This window comes from Toxotes jaculatrix, chromosome 22 (genome assembly GCF_017976425.1).
Source record: "Toxotes jaculatrix isolate fToxJac2 chromosome 22, fToxJac2.pri, whole genome shotgun sequence".
Classification (NCBI taxonomy): Eukaryota; Metazoa; Chordata; class Actinopteri; family Toxotidae; genus Toxotes; species Toxotes jaculatrix.
This window is the reverse complement of record NC_054415.1, coordinates 4127592-4150077: the sequence shown is the minus strand read 5'-3', so window position 1 is coordinate 4150077 and position 22486 is coordinate 4127592. Positions and strand designations below refer to the sequence as shown.

At 42.5% G+C, this 22486-nt stretch overlaps 1 protein-coding gene across 1 annotated transcript in view; it reads right to left on the bottom strand.

Moving 5' to 3' along the window:
- ptn (pleiotrophin) overlaps positions 1-10710 on the bottom strand; it is a 36467-nt gene extending 25757 nt beyond the window's left edge. Inside the window, exon 1 of the mRNA XM_041030361.1 lies at positions 10624-10710. The gene's annotated coding sequence lies outside the window, so the exon portion shown is untranslated. The remainder of the gene's footprint in view (positions 1-10623) is intronic.
- Positions 10711-22486: the final 11776 nt, after the last annotated feature.

Here is a 22486-nt window from a genome sequence, read left to right as displayed (position 1 = left end):
AATAAATGCAGTCTCTGTCAGTCATGCTTTTAACAGTGAATACTTCACAAACATTTAGTTTTCTTACTATTTATTTGTTGGTGGATTCCACTACCTCACTTAAATCCTCCACAATTTATTTTTATGTTTTCTGCAAATCTATGGCAACAAAGTGTTCTGTGGTTAGAATATAAAAACCTGTTTATCTTGCTTTTCTAATCAAAATGTGAGGAAAACAGCGTAGAAACCCTTCTGCTATAAAGAAAGACTATTTTTAACTTGTTTACTCCAGTTTGCAATGATAGTGTCAGTCAGTTCCTACTCTGCCAAGCTCCTCGCGACCCTCAATGAATCAAACATAGCTTGCGACGCACTATATTCCAGGACCCAGTGACAGTCTTATTTCCAGCCATCGAGGAAGCAGGGGGAAAGTTATTTACTGAGAGTGGTGGACAGAGGGAGATTGGACATCCCTGATCTGTCAAGGACATGACTTTTGGCCGAAGCAAATCCTTCACTTTTATTGCATTGTCTTTGGGGCCATTTGGCATGAGCAGATGAAATTGGAAGGCTAACACGGCGCATTGCCTTCATCTAGCACTGTCTTCCACAGCTAAGTTTTCTCGACAGAGATGAAGTCCGATCTATAACCTGTAGAGTCTGGAAACACTCACACAGTTCTTCTTAGAGTCTGGCCTTGTTCTCTGGAGCAAACCGCTGATCAGGGACTTAGAATCAATAGACCAAGAACCAGTCAGGGTGGTGGTGGTGATGGTGGTGGTGGGGGTGCTCATGGGAAATCATAAGATTCCATCAGAAATAAATACAGCAGTGAAAACTGGCTTAGAAGATATTGGGCATGATTTTAGTTATTAGTTATTCATTTAACTTGTTTTATTTTCAGTACAAACTTCACAGTGTGTGTGTGTGTGTTGTCAGATTTACAGGCAGTGATTGGCAGTGAATCAGACAGTGATTGACAGTGCTCTGATTCAGTGGCGTTGGGCATTGTCAGATTGACAGTACTCTAATGCGATGGTGTTGGTGGTGGGCACTGGGGTTGGGGGAGTCAACCCTGTGATACCTCTTTTAGACACTGATGCATTGTCTGGGTGCCAGTTACTTTAAAAAAAAAAAAGGCAGCACACAACTTAAGCAGTCGGCTTTAAAACATCTCTGATACCAGCTGGCTGAAAGTTAATTGAACACCTGTTTTCCCAAAGAGTCCTCAGAAATCTTGCCTTAACACCAAAGTTAATAAACATGTAAATAACTTTGTATATGTGATCTCCTTTACTTGAAAAGGGAAAAATAGAAAAAAAAAAAAAAAGATAATAACTGGCACATAATTTGCATCCAGGTCCCAAGGGGTAACAAAAAAGTGTGTATCTGTGCCAGTGTGTGTGTGTGTGTGTGTTTGAGAGCGAGTTTGAGTTTTAAGTGGAGAGCAGTGACCGAGGAGGGCACGTGCAGCACCACAGAGATCCACCGCCTGAGGTCCTCTTGACGTCAGATGGAGAGGCTGATGGGAATTCAATACACAGCATTCAGACCGCCTAATTTATTCCACAATAAAATCGGCTGCAGCTTGTTTGTCTGCAGCTCCATTGATGGTTTGGGCCGATGGACGTCACTGAAGTTCACCACAGATTGCTTGGCTAGAGAAGTTTCTGGTTGTATCTCTTTTTTTCTTATTTGCTGAGCTGCTTAAACAAGTGCAGAATAGCTGAATATCCCCGAAAAAAACACAACCACAAATGTGAGATACCTTGAGGCCAGTTTGCTGTGTTATCTGCTGCAGTGGTCTTATAAAAAAGGACATTGAACAATCCAATATTCCAATGAGCCACATACACGAAGGGAAGTTGAACCATCTATTTTCACTGGAAAGGTAGCCACTGTATGATAATGAGGAAGGAAAATGTTCCCCATTTTCACTCCTTTCAAAATATAGCCCATTTTCCAACCAAACTCATTTAGTCTTGTTGCTCACAGACACAATGCAGTGTTTGCTGGAGTCCACCTCACAGATCCGTCCTATTCACCATCGCCCTGCCTCTGCAATAAGCTATTTCCATCCATCAGGAAACACAACCCACCGGATTTTCTGTGTGCCCGCTGCTGCCATTGTCCACATTCATCTGCACAAAACACTGTTTGCTCCGGCTTTATTTACCAAACCATAAACGTGGCCATACTATATGTGACACAGTTAACAAATAAATAAGGGAGCCCATTTTGCTGCGTGGACAGATCCAGTCATTCCTGTTCAAAAGGAAAACACTACTCAGAGCTGCTATGAGAATGCCAGCGGCCCTTGCATGACTCTGGCTGTGCTCAGCTGTGGGGTGTGTGCAGGGTTCAGGGGTGGAAGGGGGAGGTGGAGGAGTGTGTGAGGTGGGGGGAAGCGGCTCTTGCCTACAGTCACAGCCCCGGGTACTAAACGTGACCTTTCAACTTGCCACTGAGCATTAGAACAATCACAGGAAACATCGCGTCCTCGTGTACAAACGCCGCGGAGTGCGGTCGGGGGCACTGCCTCCGCTGACACCCTGTTTTACTTTAATGTGTGTCACACAAGCCACGGCAGTCAAGGTAGTTTCACCCTGGGTGGAAAGAGCATGCAAGTTCCCCAAACTGACATGCAATTGATTCGATAACTCAAGTGCAGAGCTGGTTGTCTCTGCAGAGCAAACACAGTCAAAAGAGTTGCAGACAAGTACAGTTGTCTGTGTTAGAAAGTGGAAATGTAGCATCACCCTCTTCCTCTACCTTTTGTGGCTTTTGATCTGACATAATGGTACAAAGCAATTTAGAAATTAGTTTCAGTTCAGACGCCAGGATGGTACAGGAAAAAAAAAACGAAAAAAAAAAAAACTTGTCCACCACCACCAAAGAGACTTCAGTGCCCAGCAGTGGTGCTGTTAGTTTGACACCAATTGGCAGTTGGTGGGTGGAAAGCTGGTGAGGGATCATGTCCTAGTCAAAACACTAACTTGTTCCTCTGGCTGGTCTGCCAACAGCGTCCCTATGCCAAGAGTGAGAGACGGAAGACTGAAGGGCTGCAGCGTTGGGGGAACTGGCCATTCAAATTAAGGCAGACGTCTGATTTTCTCCGTGTTCCCCAGTGATAATGTTTAAAGGTCACGCAGGTGCATAACTGAACTTTTCAAGGTACAAATGGTCGAGGTTCACAAACGGACCTGCAAGAAAGGGTTCTTGTTAGGGTGCTGCCCCAGGAACAAGCTTTTGTGCTCTGCAACTCTTCCCTACCATTTTAGTGGGAGGATAAAGGTCCAGTCTCTTAATACATTTTCTTCTACTTGTTTTTAAGCCCATTTTCACTTTGTGCACAATCTGAGTGGAAATTGATGAAATTAAAAAAAAAAAAAAAAAACACTTTGCAGAAATGTATTCTTGTCTGAGGGGGATTAATGGATAGATGGTATGTGAAAGAAATAAAAGAGAATATTCAATCAACACTGGTGAATACTGATATTTCTAATACATTTTGTGGTTGCAGTACTTGCCCCTGCTTCTTCTACTGCATTCATGTCATGGTTTTACTGACATTGCATGCCTCCACTTCACCACAAAGCCCCCCCACCCAAAAAATAAGGAATAAAAAGACCAGCTGTGTTGAGGGGATGTACATAACTGAAACTGGAACTGGAGTTAGGTGTGGGGGGGCTCAATATATCAGACTTACTCATGCTCCATTAATTATATAAGCTTGTCATGTCCTCATGAATACTTTCACATAAAGGTATTTGATGCAAATATGCACCGATTTATATTTTCACTTGCCTAGATATATATTTGCTTAAACCCTGAGCAACAGTTTTATGTAAATATGGCAAAGACTGTGTCAAAGCCTCTTTAGGTAGTACTCTTTAGCAGTACTTTAGGTTTGTGTGCCAGCTGAGTATAACAGCCTCCTTCTGGGAGCACTGGGATCTTTCGGCGAAAAACTGTTGTTGAAGGAAAGGTGGAAGGGGTGTGAAGACAAGACGTCTCATGGGTGGAGAGACGCCTCTTCAACCAGACAGTGCACCGGGATGTAGAGGGCATAAATCCAAAAGCTCAGAGGACCAAACAATATGAATTCACATTGTGTTTTTGTTTCCAGTCTCCCAGGACGCCACCTTGTACTGTACTGTCCTCGTCATGTACTGAACAGCATGTGAAATGTTGCTTTACCAGCCCCGCTAACAACTCTAAACTCCAGCGGAGACAGAGGGCAAGGCCACAGCTCTGGCCTGGTGTTTATGGTCAGACGGAATGTGAACTCCGGGTGAGAAAAAAGGGGGGAAGTTATAATGAGGCATCCCCCCTCTGCTGGTTGTTTATTTGGACAGACCGGCTGTCTCACAGCACAAGCTGTGGATGGAATACTAATGGATATGACTAATGATTCTCTCTCGCCTCTCTCCCTTTCTCCAGATTCCTTCCCACTCGACTCTCTTCTCTCACTCCTCCTCCTCCTTTTGCCTCCATGCGGATGAAACTTTCAGCTCTCAAGTCAGGGATTCAAAATGCATAATTCATTTACAACTAAAAGGGATAGCTGTGACATGGACACACATTTCAGAGTATTTAGGGCAAGTAACAAGTGCATGACAAAGTGCTTTCTTCCTTGGGGCTTTGTTGAACACACTCCCACCCTCACTGATCCTGGTTTCTAATCAGTTATTGGTGGGTGGACATAAAGCCGTCCTTGATGTCTGCAACCATAGAGTGGGCCTATCTAATCCTCTCCCCATCCATCATAGGTGTTTAACTTCCCAAATCATACTTTCTGCAGAATGTGGTGCCTTGAGGGAGGAACGGGAACTCACCAGTGTGGAAACTCTCCACTGGACCAGATTAAAACCTGCTGAGATTTAACCAAGGATTAGACACCCCCTTTAGCACGAGGAGGTTGTATAAACTGTTTAAAATTATTCTGGTATTAAATATTGAAGATTTGGCCCTTTAAGCAGCTTGGTAACCACTGTTTGGCCTGATAAAATGAGCTGCAAGAGGGAAAAGACAGAGATTTTCTATCCTAAACATCTATTTTCATTGAATCAGATGAAGAGACTAATATTAAAGAAACTGTTTTTAACTCTTCTTCATGTGATCGGTGCACTTTAAAGTGACTTTCACAATAAGCGAGACGAACATTTCTAACCGGAGAAGTTTGTCACCTCAGTGCAACATTACCATTAGAAATCCAATTAGCGGTGGGATTGGAATAGAGACGCTAAGTGGCAGACAGGGTTCCACAGTGATGCTCACGATCAATTTAACCTTCCATTCAACATCAGTGGCCACATCACAACAAATCCCTGCATCCGTGTGAGTAAGAGAAACCTGCTGCCATGCGTCTCTGAATGCTTTTATTTTTTTCTTCCTTCTTCCTTTTTATAACCTACACACGGGTTACGCCTTTCAACAATCAAATTCTCTATGTAGAAATTATTGTAAAATTGCTAATAACTCTACTGGCCAAGTCGAATCCACTCACAGCTACAAAGCAGCCACAGAGTGGCTCTAAATAAAATGAGGTTGCATTGATTGAGCCAATAGATTACAGCATTTAGGTGGAGCTTTGGCAGTGTATTGGCTGCATGTTATTTAATAGTCCCCTCAGGGTTTGCCTCTGAGCCATTTAGCAAGGCTCTGCAGCGGGGAGAAACTTTTCCAAGTCAATAACGTGGCGTACTTTTATTTCTGCCGCACTTGTTATCATCAGGAGAAAGATTCACAGACAAATGATCAGGTGTTCCTTATTTAAAAAGACGATTTATGTCGGTAACAGCATTCCTCTTTGTCTGAGTTTCTAGCTTAACCCTAACCCTATCCAGTGCATGAGAGAGACAAAACCATGCCTCAGTTCATTAGAGGAATACAAACACTACCCCCCTCCCTTGTGCTTTGGAGTATGAAGCACAATGGGAGCACCCTAAGGACCTGTCTGAATTCCCTGTAAAGATACGCGAAAGCTGCCTCTCTGTCCAAAGCTTCATTCTTATAGACTGCAGGAACTGTTCTGCCAAGCAAAGATGCAAAATTGCAAGTTTTGGCTCCTTATTTACATATTATTCATACTTGAAAATGCTCTAATCGATATTTTTTATGTTGCTGCTTTAGAACTGTTTTTGGACTGTTTTTGGACATTTGTTGAACTCTTTATTCACTATGTTGGACTTGTGTTTTAGTGTCTTTGGTTTGTTTAGCATTTCCAGTTTCATTTTATATGTATATCCTATATGTTTATGTGTATTTTTTTGTATCTGCTTCATGTCTTTGTCTTTTTCCCGCCTTTGCTGATTGCCTGCCCCACCCCCTAATGTGTATCACCTGTTACCAATTACCCCCTGAGTATTTAAGTCTTGTTCCTCCCCTTTTCCCCTGTTTGCCAGTTCATCTGTTGTCTTGCTGGTGTTTAGACCTTGTGGTTTCACCTCTGTTTCGCTCTGTTGTTCTGCCTGTGCTTGTTCTTTGCACATGTTCGAATTAGATTTATCTTTGTTTAAATCCTGGCTGGATGGACTTTAGTTCTCCCTTTCTGTTAACTTGTGTGCCAGTGATTTTTTTTTTTTTTTTCTGATTAAAATCTGCATCTGGGTCTTTCCCCCTGTGTTCCTGGCCACACACCATAACACCCACAGCTCTATAGAGCTTTTTAGCCTTTTTTGAGCTCATTGTTTAGGCTTTACAGCCTCACCGCTCTCATCAACCTCATGTTCAGCAACAGACAATCTACCCAACACTAAACAGCATACAAAAATAAAGTTAGCAGCTAGCTGGAGAACACAGTACAGCTTTTAGTTCTGTGAGAGCTGTATATTTCCCTCAGGAGCTGAATGAATGAACACTGGGTTGTTGCTGCTCCTTGCCTGCTTGATGTGTAAATAAACCTCTGTTTGGTCTCATGTTAGCCATATTAACTTTATAAGGTCGTAATGTTGTGTTTTAAAGCCCGTGCTTCCCCCAAATGGCCAAAAATCAATCAGTGGTTTAACATTTCTTTTCTGATCTTTTATTGAATGAATGCAGCACAGTTGCATATTTTTGGATGTATTTTTACAGCTGTTGCAGGCAGCCACTGATTTACATTCCTTTTTGTAGGAAAACAGGTTTGCAGAGATTGTGTAATCCACCAGTAAATGCTGAGTCTACCTCAGTTTTTGACTGTGCAACATTATCATTTTAAAGCACAGGTTGATTTAATTAGCGTTCACTTTGATGGAGCGCACAACAAGTTTAAAGGTGACGGCACAAGAATTTCATATCTCAGACTGGATGCCAGAAAAGGCAGGAAAAACACTTCAGTCAAAACATTTTAATAGGATCTGCAAAGTGATTGGTTGTGATGTGAAGTAAAAAACTTTCCTAACCACTGGTTTAGCTGTTTTGTAACTTGTCCCTGGACCAACTATGAAATACAACCACAACCCATCTAATTAATTTTAGGAGTCCAGTTTTACATTACTGAATGTTTACTTTCTCAGTGGGTACAGAATGTAAGCTCCAGCCTTCTAACTTTTGCCCTCACTTCTTTTAGTCACTCACCAGCAGGCCTGGGGACAGTTTGTGTGTGTTTGTGCATGTGTGTAAGTGTGTTTGGGTGACTGTGTGACTGAGTGGGACACTAATGAGCTGACTGATTACAGTGGAAAGCCTCAGGTTATCATTACCTCTCCGAGGATCAAACATCAGATCAAGTCAACAGCAGAGCAGAGAGATGCAGGCCACAATTAGATATGTGTTTTTCCACCGGAAAAGTAGAAAATCTGCACGAATTCAAGGAAGGAAAGGAACGAGCACCTTTTTATTTATGGTACAAAGCTGGATAGTGATCAAAAAAAGCTACGGAGGAATTCACGGCATGCCTCAACAGGTGTGCACGAACACAAACCCTGGATCGTGTATTTGAATCCCCTCACAAAAGACATTAGTAGCCCCGTCAGTGGGCTTTCTCATACAATGGGAACCAACACCACACAAGAGGAACATTCTCTCATCACCAGCTTAGAGCTTTCGCAGACAGCCTTGATTGTCTCGCCCATGCCTGTAATGAGATAGCTGCCTGCCTGACATCTCCATGAGAACGTTTGCATTTCCACACATGACTATTAACCCAGCAGCCTCAGGAGCTGGTCCCGCTGGGGTCGCTGCTCGTTGCCACAGCTGAATGAAAAACCAAAAATTGGGTGAGATTTTAGAGGCAAGCTCAGGCAATGTGATCATTCCCGAAGGACTGTTGTTAAAGCATATTTCCAGCTTATCATAACTATTTTTGTAGCTTCATCAGTTGTTGAATGAGTAGACTCCACACCAAGTTTTCTAAAACAGTACTACAGGGAATTGACAAGCAGTCACATGAACAGGAAGACTGCACTTTACTCTTAAACTGAAGACACCTGGAATGATGGTAGTCATCCGTCACTGCAGAAGAAAAACCGGACACACATAGAACTATGGCAACTGAAATAGGTCAAAATTGAACCAGGAAGTCAGTCAGTAAGACATGATTGATGTTTGCAGTGCAAGTACGACTTATACACTGGAAAGTTTTTCTTGGCCTGTGAAAAGAGCTGTATATTGTCTCCTTATTTCCTGGAGGGAACGAGAAAATGAGAGCAAGGAAACAAGGCTGAGCTGAAAAGACGCTGTTAAGCTGCATTTTGGGAGGAGTAGGATCCAGTGCTTGATCCGTATTAGGAACTAATAGTGAGGATCTCTCATCTCTGGAGTGCAGCTTTACAACCTGAATGACTGTGTGGCTGCCTGTGTTTCTTTTAGCCCTCCCACCATGCTCTCAGTTAACTTACTACCAACACCAATGCTGTTCAGAACTGTGAAAATAAGACACGAGTTTCAATACACCTGAATCGTCCTCTAACATCTTTAGGTTTTCTGTGCTGCTATGCTGCAAATTCTGCATGATGATGTTTCGAACTGGATGTAATGAAGGATGGTGCCTTGACAGGCCCCTCTCCTGGCATCCCTCCCCTCCTCTTTTCTTCTATTCCTCTCTTTTATCCTGTCCTCCCTTTCTGTGGAGGGCCTCCGGACCCCATCAAGGCTCATTCTGTTCATACCACATGTGAGGGGTCAGTGCGTACCCCACAAGAATAAACCAGCCACTCAATGTGAGGATCTTTGTGTATGTCCTCATCCCCCTACCCTCTTTCTCTCTCACTCTCTCTCTCACTTACTTGTGCCCTATAGATGAGAATTGGCTCCATTCACAGCGCTTCCCTCCCCCCTGGAGCGGACTTCTCAGGGCCCTAACGGCGCAATTCTATGCCTTATTGCTCCAGCTCCTCCGTGGAGAACACTCTCGTCAAAGCATTTGTGAAGACACAGACGGAAATGAACTGGCTTTGTGCTTAGTCTTGACATATAGGCAAGATCACGTGGTGAAGTCTGTGGGGCAAGCGTTTAACAAGGGAAAAGGGCAGAATGTGTAAAATGTCTCTTAAAGGCCTCCAAGTGGCCATCTTGGAAGGAAAATGCCAGGACCTACTTAGAAATGAAGGAGTGTTATGAGTTTGGCTCTGCTGGCTGTCATCCAGCTTAATCCACATTGTGTTCCTGACTTCCTACGGACCAAAGCTGGTTTCTCAAGCTCATCTCCACCTCATGTTTAATCTCCCCCAGCTCTTTCATTAGGACCACACCATGTGTTGATTCTAAAGAAATGAAGCGGACACCTCATTTCGAGCAAGAATGAGCCGGAGAAAGCTTTTGTCCAGGGCAGGAATGCCCCATAAGACAGAGAGGAACAGTGTTTGGTCTGACTCTGGTTGCTATACCAGGGCTGAAGAAAGCCATGGCAACGAAAGCAGAAGGTCTGCCGGACCACATAGCGCTGATACAATACGGCTGCTCGGGGTTTGTCATTCCAGTCAGGCCTGACCCAAATTACGACATCCTGGGAAAAAGTGGTCCACTTCAACCGGCACACATGAACAGACATACTTAATTGGGCTTGCATATATTTGGCTGATAGAGATAATAAGCAAAACATATGGATGTTTGAAGTCTAATCACTGAGGAAAAGGGCCCTGTTAATGATTTAACACCACAGTCCATAGCCCATGGCTGCTGGATTATTGTGACTTTCCAATTGTTTACCCAACATGTCTACAAGCCACTTTTCCATCTGCGGTTATAATTCTCAGCATTTCAAGCTTAATAGTCTTTTATGTTTTTTATATGTTTATTATCTCCTATCAACAGCCTCAGGGAAAAATCTGCTTAAAATGGGAAGAGTAACAAAGAAGTGATTAGGACCATGTCTACATGAGCGCTTTACTTTTACTGTTTCATTTTTTACCAAAAGGCAGAATAGCTGGAAAAATGCAAAACATGGTGTTGTTCACAAGGAAAAGTTTCTTTTGCAAGTTTATCCAAAGTTGTCTTGTTGTGAGTTTTTAAAAGCAATGTGAACACAACAGTAAGAAACACACACCAAAAATGGCCTTCATGCTCTACCGTCCGTTCTACTTTCTGCCCAGAACACAGGTCAACTCCAAACTTTTCTGCTTGTCTGGCTGCTCAAGTAACCACCTCATGACCACATCACACCTACCCCACAAAAGCCAGGCATCAGTACGTGTGCACCCAGAAAAAAAAAAATCCACTTACTTTATTTTGGAGGTCTGGTAGTTGTATATCAGAGCTTGAAGAAGTAGTTTCTCTAGGCTCTTTTCATCTGCACCTCTGCCCCGCTGCCCTGCCTCTCCAATACTATTTCTCCTTGTGGGCTGAGCATACGATAGCTGTGTAGTCTTTTTTTTTTTTTTTTTTCTTTTTTGTGTGTTGCATGGGGTGAAGGGGGAGTGGTGGGGTGGGTGTTGAATGCCGGGTTTCCTGACTCGTGATCAGGAGCTCATTACCCCCAAGGTCACTCCAGGGACGCCCTGCCTGGTACTCTCTGAGACACCAGAGAGAAGATGTGAGATGGAGGATGAGAGTGTGAGAGACAGAGAAAGGGAGAGAGCAGTTAAGAGCCAAAGTGGCTGGGAGATCCGTGGGGACGAGGAGAAAGTGCTGAGAGAGAAAAGAGATGGACAGATACATATAAACAGAAAGAGAAGCGAGACAGTGAGAGACACTGATCCAAATGCCGACAGAGAGGCAGATATTCAGGAGAAGCGAGCAAACACAACAGCAAAACGCAACTCTAGCAAGTCAGCAAGCTGGAAAGAGCAGCTCAGTCAAACCACACAGGGTTATATAAAATATCGTGTTGATCCATGGAAAACTGAGTCCGACCACAGCAATCAATAGAATATTGACAAACACCAGCTGTGCTCAGGATTTGTTTTTCAGCTTTCGATGTGGGACAGTACTGCAAAAACCACATTTACTGTGTCATGTGAAAGCACAACAAATTCATAAAATTAGACTAATGACCATTGCACTATATTGTCCCTCCAAACTTGCTCTTCTTCTTCTTCTTCTTTGGGTTTAATGGCACATTAGGCCACATCCTAGCAAAAGTTAACAAGGTGTATGGTTTTACAAACTTTCCCAGTTAAAAATGAGGGCTGCTTTCAAGAGTTAAACTTGATTAGAGATAATTCACCTTGGGGCCAGTTTGTGCAGATCTATCCAAATGAATCTGTTGTCTCTTTCTTCCTCTCGTGTTTCTGGTTAGATCCATTTCAGCTCACATTTGTGGCCAGATATCCTTTTACTGAGAGTGTGGTGATAAGTTGTGGATATTCTCAGGGTGTTTGGAGCAGCAGATGGCTGGAGATGACCCTATGGAGCAGCCCGGCACACTGCCGCAGCTGGACAAGCCTGGATTGACAGATTACAGCACACACAATCAATAAAGTGTACCATTAGTTCTGTCCATAAAGCCTGTGTACAATACTGATGTCAGTCCTCTCTGTAGTCCACACACAGAGAAATGGCCTAATATTTCATCTTATAAGGCTGTCTGTCCTAGCTTGGGTTATTGATTGAGCGCCTGGCACGGATTCTGTCTGTACTAGAAAAAAAAAATACCTCACAGTGCCAGAAAAGCAGCTCTTGAGTTCATAATTATTACAGGCCCATTTTAGTGCCAGGGTCTGTTGTTAAGGTGCTATTCAGACTCTTTCACAATGTGATTAGAGTCAGTACTTTAACTGTCTTTTTTTTCTGTCAAACCTGAATTAAAGGCTGGCTAAAAGTTTTGTTTATGCAAGTCGAAGTCTCAAGTCTAAATATCAGCTTTTCACCGTCACTTCTATCAGGCTGATGTGAAAAAGTATGAGGAAGTGAGACCAGTTCAAGTTAAGTTCAAAAAGGAGAATGAATCATGCACGTTGAACACCTTCTGCCTCACAACCGAAAGCTTTTTTTTGAAAGTCATCAAAGAGGTACCAAGTTGAAAAAATGCAGAAATTGGTGAGCAACAGGCCAGCAGCAAAATAATGGATTAGTTAATAAGGAACCTCCAGGCTGTTTGCTGCATCTGCCCCAGAAAGATATGTCCTCATCTAAAGTCTAAATTAAGGCAGAAACTAGAAATAAAGGAATTGATTTTTTCGACAAGAACAAGCAGATGAACGAAGTTGAGAGATGTTAAGGATCCCCTCGGAGCCTACATGCCCGAATGGCTTCAAAAAAAAATACGTTTTCAGAACCTCTACAAATAGACAGTGAAGGTCATCCTGGTCTGCATTTTCCTACCCACAGAATGCATAGCTGTCTAATGTTTATTTAATTATCATCCTGCACTTCAGTGCCTTGTTCATTCATGATTCCCAGCCCTTGAAATGTAGTGGTGGAGGTGCTTCTGTAACAGAGCTATCACTGCAGCGTTCCACATGTTTAGCATCATGTTGCACTGCTGGGGATTTCAGCATCAGCCCCAGTGATGGCCAGTAATTAGTATGACTCATACCCCCTGCTGATAACCATATACCATTCCTCGGCTGCCGTCTCATATTCAACTCATTAATAATACATTTCATCCATTTGCACCCCCCCAAGCCCTCCCCTAAGTGTGTGATATGCCTTAGTGCCATCCACGAGGAGCTTTTCCAATGATATCATTTCCCTCATTTGATTAAATGAGATATGGCAAACAATGAAAAAAAAAGATGAAAAAAGATCTTTGATGGCCTGTTCCAAGACTTGATTTTCTGTTGTGGCCAAAGCACAAAGGGAGCTACACAAAATGGTTTACACAGATATAAAGGGGCTTGAGTGAAATATGATCTTTATATTAAATCCAACAGCCCCCTTGTTATTTTTACTCAGCTGAAACTGGCTCCTGTCATTGTGAGACTGAACAGAGCCCGGGATTAAGTCGCTGTTAAGCCCCACTAACCTTGTTCGTTGAGTATGTGTCCAGCGGCAGCCCAATAAGGAGACGGCAGTGACTGGGCCTGTCTGCGGCGAGAGTGTGATGAAACCAAATGAAATCGGTTGTTGAAGTCAGCCACGGCATTTCTTTCTGTCTTTTTACTTTTTCTCCTTTGTAACCGCAGCTCCATCGGCTCCGCTCCTCCATCCTGTCGCTCTCTTACACAAACACCACAAAGTATTCGTACAGATGAGAGTGCTGGGAAATGGCAGAAAAGTCATTTATCCACACCTTTTTTTTTTTTTTTTTTTTTTTTTTTTTTAACAAGTATTCAATTTGTGCAACACGTCGGGAAGGAAATGGAGATTGAATTTATGGTTGTATGAAAAGGAAAGAAAATTGCTGTGTCTCAGATCCTCTCAAATCAGTCAAGAACTGTTTAGATGTAAGATAATCATACACGCATATAGAAACCCCCTATAGTAACATATTCCAGAGGCCGGGGCAGATATGTGCTTTCTTCACTGTTATGAAATGTACATTTTATTCATCATATGGAGACGGTGCGTGAGGACAAAATGCAGGAACACCATGTCTTGACAGCGTGATTCACAGAATGTACCCTGCCAAGCTGCAAGTCATATCAGAAACAGGACAAAAAACACGCATGCACAGAGACACACACACACACAAACACACACACTGAACATCTGTGGGGCTGTGACCGCCATTTAAAATCTGTATTTAGCTTAATGCTGTATCCAGCTGTCGACTGTACACCTAATGAAACAAGTCAGGCCAAGTTTATTCATATCGACCTTAATCACAAGTTTGTCTCAGAGAGCTTGGCAGTCTATCCTTATACCCTTGATTTGGATAAGTGAATACTACACAAAATACATCTTATCAGGAAAAACGCAGAGTGAGAGACCTCAGGAAGAGCAACAGAGAAGGGATCCCTCTTCCAGGGTGGACAGATATATGCAATATAGCTGCTGCAAGAAGTGAATAAAGAGAAATAACACTAGCAGAATTATAGAAAAATAGAAATATATTATAGAACCATTACCTTGAAAGTAGCAAAGCTAGAGAGTGCCTGTAATACAGAAAAACAAGTACAATATACAACCAAGAATTGCAAAATACATAATAGTACATAACTAGGAGCAGTTGCTCTCAAAGGTGAAGTATGCTTTCACATTGGAGTTTAACTATAGGCAGCCTTGTCCACTCAGATTCGTGCTGCTGACCAGTTGCAAACCGTCATGTCAGCGGTCACTGTGTGATCCTGCTCTGCTGGAGTGTACCGCAGACGTCTCTGCGAGATGCAACGCGGTTTGCAGTCAGTCATGAAACAGGAGCGGACTGTCTGAAATACCAGAAAACCAAAACAAAGAGCTAAAAGAAGCTAAAACCGGAGGGGAACTGGTAGAGTTGGGCAAGAATTCCCAGTGGGCCACTTAACACATTAGACATAATCATCTGCTCCATTGTTAATGTAAAAAAAAAAAAAAAAAAGATTAGTGCAGTGTTAAGAATTTAAAAGTCCCTTTTGATTCTGACCATTTTTCACTGGAGCTGATCAGTACAAACTATCGCACACACTCTAACTCACTCTAACCAGACAGAAGCACAACACAAACACCTCGGTAAAACCAATTCCCATCACGATCCAATCCTTATGAAAGCACAACCTTTATCTCCTGATGAAGTTTATGGCTCTCATATATTCAGCATGAGGTAATGAACAGTATCCCATTATGCCCATTTCATTTCACAAGAAGCTCAGTTTCATTAATAAAGCATAAGCTCTTGGTTGAATATTAATATTTATATGCCTGTGCCCCAGCTAATAAAAGTAAAGAGATTTTTACTTTCCAAAGACCATCCTCGGCATTCCCCGTGGAATATGATCGACATGTTTTCTTTTTCTGTTGTTGTTGAACGACTGGCAACTTCAGGCCAGACTTTTTCACAGTTTCATTGCAAACCAACATAAGAAGCAATGGTTTGCCACTAATGCCTCCAAGACTGAGGCTGCATTTGTTATTCAGGCCTTAATGCAGTATTTAATCTCCATTTAAAATCCATTTGATGCTAATTAGTCATCATACACTTTTTTTTTTTTTTTTTTTGCATCAGCAGCATAATGGTGAAAACCAACTGATTAGCAAGACAATCAGACTGAAAATGAACAAATGCTGATTTATCAGCCCGATACGTTTGTATGATAATGTGGATCCCTCCAGTCGAGAGAGCAGTGATTCTTAGGGATTTTAGAACATGTCAAGTTTTGAGTTACTCTTGGGTGTCAGACTGTGGAAGCTGCTACCAGTCAAACAAATGGAAATCTGATACAGTACAGGATTCATTCTGCTGTGTACAATGCCTCAGAACTTTCTCAGCTGAATTTTAATGTGACTCCAACCAGATAAATCAAACATGTCCTCTCCTATACTCATGTATAACCGTGTCAGTGAAAGCCCCTGTCCCGGCCATCCTGTTTCAACACTGTGGAACTTAATTTATGACTGACAATTAATCTGAAGAAGCCAAAACACTCTAGCGTGGCCAGCGGAGCATGACGGCGTTGGCGAAAACAGCTCTCGCCCGATTCATCTCTCAGCCAACAGTCTGGCCCCGTCGCCCAGCGTTTATCTGCCTCCATACGCTTCCCCCCAAAAAACTCATTAATCTCTAATTGCTTAATTCTGTGTTCCCAGTATGGTCTGTGTATGTTCTAGTTAATGGCTTTTCAATCTTATGTTATAGTGAGATTATAAAATGTCTTTTTCTTTAAAAAAAGAAAAAAAAAGAGGCTTAGATTGAAAATAGAAAGTGTACGTGATCCCTCTTGTAGTTATTTGATGTTGAGCGCTGCAGATAATCAAGTATGAGATCTGGTAGGAGGGATGATGACAGAAAATGAAAATGTATAAAAGCTTCGAGCAAGTCATAGTTCAAACAAAAATTAAGAACTTGTGAAAGACACGAGGCGAACTAAGTTTACAGAGGGCAAATGAATCTTCCATGTAGCACCGTAAGTGTCAGCAATTATGAAAAATGTCCACAGCTGGTGGGAAAGAAAACAAACTTTTGTCATGTCTGAGCGATGAAGTTTCATATTTGCTAAGAGAGTAGCAAAAAAAAAAAAAAAGGATGATACAGAAGTCAATCTATCTTAAAAAAAAAAACCAAACAAAAAAAAATTGTTCTTTACTGTTGTTGGGATTATGGATTCTCACGCTCCCCTTTGGGTATTTGGTCTGTTGTGAAAGAAACACACCCTTCCATATTTCATTCCACCCTTTCCTTTTCTAAGCAGAAAATACTTCCAGATTTCCGGGGTCTCAAAGACAAGTCAACAATTCAAACTTCGAGTTGTCAAAACAACCCAAAGCCTCAGAAGAGAAAGAAAAGTGTGCACTTGAATGCATCTCTCACGCCTGGTACACAATAGCTTTGAGGCCAATTAGTGAGGGAATTGCTATGAAAAAACCACAGAGACAGAATGAGGGCCTGAGTGAGAGGGGTGAAGGAAAACTCACATGACACATCATCTGCCCGGTTCTGTAGAAGTAACTTTGTGTCATCATCCAAAAAAAAAAAACCCCAAAAAAAACAAAACACAGAGCTCTGTACTTGAGCTCGGAGCGTTTCAGTGTTCCCAGCCGTCACCTTTAACAATAGGATTAGTGCCAAGCTGAGTAGCAAAAAAAAAAAGGCAGAGGAAGGGAGGATAAAAACTGCCTGAGATCACTGCTATCACTGATGGACCCTGAACCCCTGAGGGAGCACTCGTCTTTCTGTTTGATTTGTTCTGTCATCTAGTCTGTAGCCAGTGGGCTGGGGGCTGTTTGCTTGGCACTGCACAGCCCTTTTATCTGCCGATTGAGAGAAAGAAGGAAAGGAAATAGCTCTGTGACCAAATGCTGAACCTTCCCCCCTCTGAGGGAACACTGAGGGAAAGCAGCATTGACCCGAGGACGTTAGGCCGTGTTGCCACATACCTGATGCCCCTGACGCCCGTGAGAAGATGGGAGTTCTGTGTCTCAAGACTGCACATATTCAAGCATCCAATTCTGTGTGATACAGCTTGCTCTGATTGTTCCCTTGCCTCAGAACGTTTTATAAAGATGACCTAATTGTGGTACTTAAGTGAATTTAGATAGGAATCAATATCTTCATAATAAAACACCTCTGTCTCACTCCAGCTGATCACCAGTTGTTGGTGTTTGGAAGGGCCTGTAGTCCCAATCAATAAGAAAATAAATTACCACTGGTAACCTCACCAGAAGGCTGAGGAGAGAAGTTGAGCCACAGCTGCAGCTCAGCCACAGTCAGGCCTGTTCCCTCCCTCCACAAAGAAAAAAAAAAGACTGAGCAATACTTTCAGTAATGAGACAGCATCTGGGTGATAGGGACCATATGCAAACGCGATGGATTTGTCTCGATTTTTGACTCTCTCGTCTTCAAGGGATTTAGCAACACAGCTAAAGTGTTTGTGATTGGCACCGGGCCCCTTGGCCTCATTTCTCCAGTTGCGGGCTTCTCTCCGAGTCAGCCAAGCGTGTAAACACACATCAGCTTAGCGAGCGATGGTCCTGCCCTTTGCAGGTGCTCACTGTCAATCCGGGAGGTGGTAAAGTAAATAAAAGTCCATCTGACAACACAGTCCGGACCATCTGCAATCAGCGCTCTGTAGACTGCAGGGTTTATGTTCGGCCTTAGTTGCTCACACTATAGCACTGGTACTCATTACATAAAGCATTTTATTGAAAACAAAAGGAGCAGGGATTTTTAGCAAGCTATCAGTCTTTTAATTAAACTTGAGGATTTGCTCCAGTCTACCAGCAGTATTTGATTTGCAGAGTTTGCAAAAGTCAATTTATTCCATTTGGTGGAGAAAATGTAATCAATCCTGATTAAATGTGACTCACTTGTTTGTGAATGGGGGGCACATTTATCAACTTATAGAACTTGATCGTGATGCTGAGAGGTGCAGCAGCTTGAGAGAAACACGGTCGTCCAGCTCAAGATACAGACAAGACAAAGTAAACTCTGTTTAAATGGGGACTTGACTTTGATCACAATACTCTCAGCTCATTTTGATTAACATCCATTTTTAATGAAACCACAGCAGCAGCAGCTGCCTTGATGAAAATGTGCTTCGGCAGTGACCAATTTGTCATGGATGGAAATGGACATTCTAGCAGAGATAAAGTGTAAGGATTAGCCACTGCATTGCAGAGCTCCATGCTTAATGCTTGCTGAAGAGTTTCCATCTATCAGCAAGGTATAAAAATGCTGTATTCTCATTAGCAAGCATTAAACGTGGTGCATTACAATGCAGCCTCCCAAATGGTCCCCATTATTGTAATTGGATGAGTGGGTTTATAAGTTTAACTACAAAGCAACATCTTTTACACACTTCTAATTTCCCCTAAAACTTCTCTGAATGTTTTTTTTCTTTAAGATAAGCCTTTAACATAATTGAGGCTTGCATCGTGCATATTAATACTGATCACAGCCTTAAAAATTAAGCGTTTTGAGCTATTTGCATTCATTAGTTACATTTTATGACTGGCATCATGTGGAAAATCCCCTAAGCAAAGCAGCCGCAGTCATATGTCTTGCATTTGTGTTTTATTTGGGCCAATTTTGGCCAAGCAGATGGAGCAGAGAGCCAAACACATTGATGTCTAAATCAGTGTCTCCTGTTATACATGAGAGAATGCGTCTGGTCCGAGAGGAGCTTGGTGATTTGCACTTAATGAGGTTGAGAATAGCCCCAGTCCGAGCAGGTAAAGCCAGACTGTGCTGACCTTTAACATCCCGTGACCATCAGTCACAGGAGCCTGACAGACTGCAAACAACTGACCGAAGCACTGGCCAGATCATGCATATCACTCACAGTGAAGAGGCTTGAATCTGTCAGAATGACAGCGAGGACATCTGGGCGAAATCAATTCCCAGTTCATCTCAAGCCGTCCAGCTATCTGTCTGTCTTCACTGATCAAATAACATCTATACTTATTTCAATCTAAAAATGTATTAAAATGATGATGATTTTTGATATGCTGTGCCAACGCAGTCAAAAATGAGAAAGTCCAGCCAAGGAAAGTATTTGACCCTGTAAATGATTTCTCCTGCCACTGGGAGCCTTGGTCTGTTATTTCATTTTACAACTTTATTTCAACATGTGTCCCCTGTGAGCACATTATAAACTAAAATAATAAAGGTGTCAGCCCCAGACTTTGCAAGACAGAAGGACAACATTACCTGTTGATAGTCGATATTGTATTTCGCGGTGCAAGTTCCACAAAATACAATATCAACTATCAACAGGCCCAAAATTTGCGATTAACCAAATGACCCAAAGCCATGTCATACAGTGAAACTGGGATTTTGGGGCCCAGTTGTCGTCTGGGGTGGGCTGAGTGTACGGGACTGTGCAAGGGTTCATCTTCATTTAACCTTTCTTTTGTAAGAGGAAGTTTGGGTTGTTTTTATATTTCAAAAGATGCATAGACTAGATTTAAAGTAACAGAAGTTCACTTGTCTTTTCTCAGTCCTCTGGTCTTATACGCAGTCAAATGTCCTCTCCAGCTGTCTGCCAGCATTATGGCAATGAGACTTTACAAGACACATTTACAGCAGCCTCCCTGAACGTGCGCCTGAAAACAGTAAAATTCATCACCCTCAGGTTATGCATCAGCTTCGTGCCATCTCAAGATTTTAAAAGATTCATTTCCTCTGTATATTTATGACCTACTTCTGAATGTTGTGAAATACACTATTCAGAAGCCACAAACAGTTCTGATCGATATCACCACTCCACGTTACTGCACGGTTGTGGTCACAAGTGCCACTAAACACTCAATAAGGCACGACCTTCACCGAGGGCGCGGTGTGGTCAGGGAGGGAACACCAACAAAACAATTATCTCAGCTCGTTTCCCCGACTGCGCACCCGCTATACATCATTGTTTTATCAAAATCGAAAAGGCCTGACTGAACACAGCTACCACGAACTCTTCTGTCCATGAATCGATGGCTGATTATAGCTCCTGCTGTGGTTTAAGCACCTCTCATCAAAAGCAAAGTGCAGCCCTACAGCAGCATGAGTCAATACAGATGGTTGCCATATTATAGGCCACATTATAGCTATCGTATTAATGCAGTGGAGGCTTAAGTCTGAGTTATTATCTCTCTTTTGTATGAGCCTCTTAAAAAGATATGACAGAAATGCTGCTGTTCAGAGAAAGTCCTGTTTTCTGCTGTGAGCGCTGTTATTTTGAGGAAGCAAAACGTAACTCGGAAGAAAAGAGCCTCCTTCAACTAGATGTGACATTCATTAGATTTAGGTCATCGCTAAGTTATTAATATTTGAAAAGAAAAAAAGACGGACCACAACAAAGACTTCAAACATGGCATTGTTCTGTCTCGCCCACGCTAAACCTGTGATTTTTCAAGTTGAGGACTCAGCCAAGCTTCAGGATAGTCTCATTATGCAATTGCTATCATCAAATGCACTCAGTCGGGGCTTCACTTGAAGAGTTTGCTGTGTCTCCTCTTCTTGAAAGGAACCGCAGTGATAAAAAGAGGGTCTCTTATCAGTTTCTCCGCTCATTCCACAATCTGCAATTTTCTAGACCAGCTTTTTTTTTTCCGCTTTCATAAGCACATTAAAACATGTCAAGACATAAAAATCATTAGCCCTTGTAGTCTGACATTTAAATGCAGCCAATTCTCTGAGTTATCTGGGGACACCATCCTCCTCCTGTAGAAATGTCAGACTAATAAGGTACAAACAGCCACCATAATCCGATTCAGTGTACATCTTTAAGTGTAAGATGCAATCAATTTATTCAGCCCTCTGGTATCCCAGCAACATGTCTGTGTCTCGCTTTCCAAGCCTCTAAGTCTTTTCTGCTAACCTATACATAAGGGACTTAGGAGGAGACAGGCTGCTTACTGGAAGGCGTGTGTTCATTTCTGTTGTCGCTGACATTGAAAGGACCAGCACATTTATAGAACTCAGTCGCTTTAACAGGTCATGACCAGAGAATATGTCAGTGTGTTCCTCCTCTGACATTCACAGCGACGATCTTAAAACCGATGCGACCCGGGCCCGAATGAAACAGTGTGAGGAAATTTCTCAGGTGCCAGCTGAGTGCGGTTCACCTTATATTTGTTTGTTTTATTGGTCTCTTAGCAGAGTAGTCCACTAAGAGACCCTAAAACCATTCATTTACTTTACAGTAGAAAACTTCCAGAATATACTACATAGCCTAGCACATACAAAATGTGCCCTTTGTTTGCTTGTTCTCCCAGAAGCCCAGTCCATGTTAAAGTCAGAATAATTCCAAGCTGTGGTCTTTTGACAAGCCTTTTCTTGGGCTTTCAACCACATTACATGGTCTTCATCAAAGAATGGAGATTGCTGAGTGTCCTTTAATATTTCTCACCCAGTGCAGCAGTTTACTGTAAAGTCTCTGTCTTCTTTATCTCAACACATCATGTGAAGCAGTTTAAGATGAAAACACAAATAATGGAAGAAAAAAAGAAATGTGAACATTGCGGTGCTCCCATAAAAGACACCAGCAATTTGCTATTGAGCTCTCACAGTAACCACAGGATTTCAGCTGAGGACAAAGGGTTACTGAGATAAAGTGGATCAAAACAAGGTGGGATATGATGACAGACGAGATGTGGGTGGTGGTGTTGCTGGCAGCTGTGGCCTTAATGGCAGTGCAGTGTCTCTGCATCAGTCTGTCTGCGTCTCTGTGTTTGTTGTACATACTGTAGTAAGGACCTGCTGCTGACTGCCCAGATTACAGGATTACTGCTGTCGTGGACTGTTCGACACCTTTAAGTCAGGCGAAGGCTCCAATCCTGTTTCTGGCAACGGGGATTTATATCATTCAAATCCTCCCTGCGGCTAAGATAAGAAATATTAATATAATCTCACAGAATTGTCACAGGCTGAAATCATTCTGATGCGTGCTGCCACAGGAATGTTAATTAACGCTCGGGTCACAAAGTCCTACAAGGAAAAGCAGGGCAAATATTTGCACCACTGGAGATGTGTTTGATTTATCTACCAAGACACACAGCCTCAAAAAGAAAAACCCTCATGTATCTTTAAAGCGGTGTCTGTATTCTGCTACTGTTTTGTCCAGGTCATGGCTATCAGGTCGTT